Here is a 3,527-nt window from a genome sequence, read left to right on the forward strand (position 1 = left end):
TGGTTGAGCCTTCCCAGGATATGCAGAAAGAGCAGTAATAGTTTTCCTCACTGCAGGTGCTACAGCTATAATAAAGAAAACATCCTTGGCAACAGAGACATATCACACACTATTCCCAAGGATAAATGTCAGAAAAAACAGCCAGTGCGTGGCAGGGGCACCCAGATCTCCCTCCACCTTTCCACAAGATTACACTGAGGTCGACAGACGCCCCAGCTCCTGGTTGTTGTGATCCTCCCCCGTTTGGGAAACATGCAGTGGCCTACTAAGCTACCTAGCTCCACAGGCAAATACAGTGCAGTCAGAACTCCAATGCACAGTTCCAGTTGACGCCTATTAATTCCTGAGTCCACATGGAACCAAAGGCATTCCCTAAACCTGTAGCCCACACAATAACTTTCCAGCTAAATGGGTGTTTATTTTTTCTCTTGGACGAGACCCACAGCAGTTCTGAAGTGCATAAATCCTTCTTCAGGCCCACTAGCTTGCCTGAAGCCAGAGGCATAATGGTACTCTGGTCCTCAGGGTGAGGTGCTCTATGTAGGTGTCTGGGAAATGATGCACACAGTGGCCACTGAGGAGCAAGGGAATGGGTGCAAGGTGTGGCCTTTGGCTACACCCTGTGCCTGCAATGTACAGTTAAAGGCTGTGCAGAGGGAACAGTCAAGGAGACTGGGCCTAAGGCAAGACTAAAGGCTGCTCTGTTGCACCCCATTACCTGCTGAGCGTGACTGGGGACCATGCACAGCGAGCGCTGAGGAGAGGGGTATCGGGTGCATGGCATGGCTAAAGGCTGAAACCTATGCCCAGTGTCCACTGTGCAAGGCTAAAGGCTATATGCATATAGCTTTTCCTTTTACTAGAGGTCAAAGTATATAATTTAAAAAACATCACATCCACAGAAACATGCAACCGTATCTCCTCCCAAAGTACTGCTCATGACCTAATACATGAGCTGTAGAAGCAGGGGCAGCTCCTCCATTATGGTGGAGGAGCGTCGCCCCACTGCTGGAACCAGCAAACGCATGTAAAATAAAATGATAATAAAGGAGTTAATAAAACTGCTTAATTATCATTTAATTTTACACCACAGATGCCGCTGAGCTGTGAGGGTGGGGTCATCAGGAGCAGGAGGAGTGGTGGGCCCGGGGTACTGCCCATGCACATGTAGTTTTGGCCAGCCGTCTTAGGATGGCCACACCGACAGGGGCATGTGGATATTTCCAGGCTGTTGTTTGGAGATATCGGCAGGCTCCGGAGCTCAGGCTTCTAGTCCCTGCTGGAGCGTGGAACCAGCCAGCCCCGCCCAATCCTAACGCTTCTCTCTTGCTGGGTAATACCAGCATGAGAGTAGCATCTGGATTGGTGCAGGGGACTCTGGGAGCCTGTGTGATTATCGTCTGAAGAGGCGGCGGACGTCAGGCTGCAGGTACATTTTTATTGATTTTATTCCCACGCTGCCTCACCAATTTCCCCAGCTAGTGGCTGCCACTGTGCAGAAGACATCATCAGTGACATCACGGGTGGTTTTGGTAAAGTGAATCAAAGATTATTTGGGAGGATGCGAAAGGTCCATCATCCTGCGTGGCTACACCAGTTCTTGAATAACACTGATAAGAATGCTAGTAATACACTGACAGACATTAATGTTTCTCAGAAATTAATCAATTTAGGCCACACTCCATTAAGTTTAATTAATTAATTATCTTAGTTGTGCCTTTAGCATGCTAAGGTTTTTTCTCTCACCTCAATTAATTTATAAAACGATGGTTTGCATATCTGAAATCACGTCAGTGCTTTTGGGCTGTATTGCACCCATCCAATTTACACTGAATATATGCATGTCTTTGTATTTCATTGCTTCCAATAGGTGGGCCTCTTTATATATGCATGTTATATCAAGTGGCTGTCCTCACTCCCTTGTTTTGCCTTTGCAGATAACATCAGCAGTGCCACCTATACACACTTTATAATGCCAATAGTGTTTGGCATCATCTGTTTACTGGGGATCATAGGCAACGGCATCGTTTTCTGCACTGTTTGCAAGAAATCAAAATTACAGTGTGGCACCAGCAGCAGCAGTGTCCCCGACATCTTCATCATCAACCTCTCAGTCGTGGACATGCTGTTCCTTCTTGGGATGCCCTTCCTCATCCATCAGCTTCTTGGAAACGGTGTTTGGCATTTTGGAGAGACCATGTGCACCATCATCACAGCCGTGGATACCAACAGTCAGTTCACCAGCACCTACATACTGACTGCGATGGCCATTGACCGCTACTTGGCCACCGTCTACCCCTTCACATCGGCAAAGTACAGAAAGCCTCTGTTTGCTGTAGGAGTGATTTGTGTTTTGTGGCTGTTGTCTTTACTAAGCATTACTCCAGTGTGGATGTATGCTAGGCTGATACCGCTACCCGGGGCAGTTCTGGGATGTGGTCTTCGTCTGCCCAATCAGGAGAGTGACATATACTGGTATACCTTATACCAGTTCTTTCTTGCTTTTGCTATCCCCTTCACAATGATCTCAGTGGCTTATAGACAGATCCTATTGAAAATGTCTACAACGGAGGCTGTATTTGCCCATCGGAGTGTTAGATTACGGACAAAGAAAGTCACCCGCATAGCCATCACCATATGCCTCGTCTTTTTCATTTGCTGGGCTCCTTTCTACCTCCTCCAATTGGTTCAGTTGACAATGGACCAGCCAACCTTGTCTTTCTACTATGCGTACTGCGTGGCAATCAGCTTGGGCTATGCCAACAGTTGTTTAAATCCCTTTATTTACATAATCCTGTGTGCCTCCTTCAGGCGAAGGTTTATTGTCGCTGTGAAACCTGTCGAGGATATTCCCCAAAGCCTTGTTCCAAACCGGCTTCACAATGGTCCACCACTTGGAAGAGGACAAGCCCTGCTGCGCCTTACTCCTGTGTCTGTGGAGAATTAGGCCAAGACGGTGTGCTTGATATCAGCCAGAGAAGGTTAACGACAGTCCATGTCTTCAGCACAAACCTCTTCATAGATGCACCCTACATCAAAGCCTTCTCTGGCAAACTCAATATCTCAAGAGGACTGCAGAGATGGCTTGCATTGACAAAGGTCGCTGTAAATGGCTGCCATCATTGGCATTCTTATATGGGAGTCATTATCATTTCTATCTATTCATGCTCTTCAGCCTTGTACTTACACATATGGTCCTCAGTTTAATCCTTTCCATGTTATGGTCTTCTTACCTGAGTTTCGTCAACACTCGCTCTGATACCCTAGCGTCCATATGTGAAATAGAGCATTACAGTCTCCATACATTCTCCAAAGAATCTTGAAACACTACAAAGGAAGCTTGTGCATGGATTATGCGAAAGATATATTAAACACTTACGTCAAAGGAAAAAGGAATATTTGAGAATGTCAGAATATCTCTCCGTACACAAATATTGTATTTGCATTATCATTTTAAATAAGCTTGCAGTGTGTATAAAAAGATTCATAACTGCCCTTGAGTTTTGGGATCCATTTTGTAACTTTTA

At 46.0% G+C, this 3,527-nt stretch overlaps 1 pseudogene; it reads left to right on the forward strand.

Moving 5' to 3' along the window:
- The first annotated feature begins 1,972 nt into the window (after positions 1 to 1,972).
- LOC146796494 (melanin-concentrating hormone receptor 1 pseudogene) lies at positions 1,973 to 2,947 on the forward strand (annotated as a pseudogene).
- Positions 2,948 to 3,527: the final 580 nt, after the last annotated feature.

The sequence above is a fragment of the Triturus cristatus genome, chromosome 10 (genome assembly GCF_964204655.1).
Source record: "Triturus cristatus chromosome 10, aTriCri1.1, whole genome shotgun sequence".
Lineage (NCBI taxonomy): Eukaryota > Metazoa > Chordata > Amphibia > Caudata > Salamandridae > Triturus > Triturus cristatus.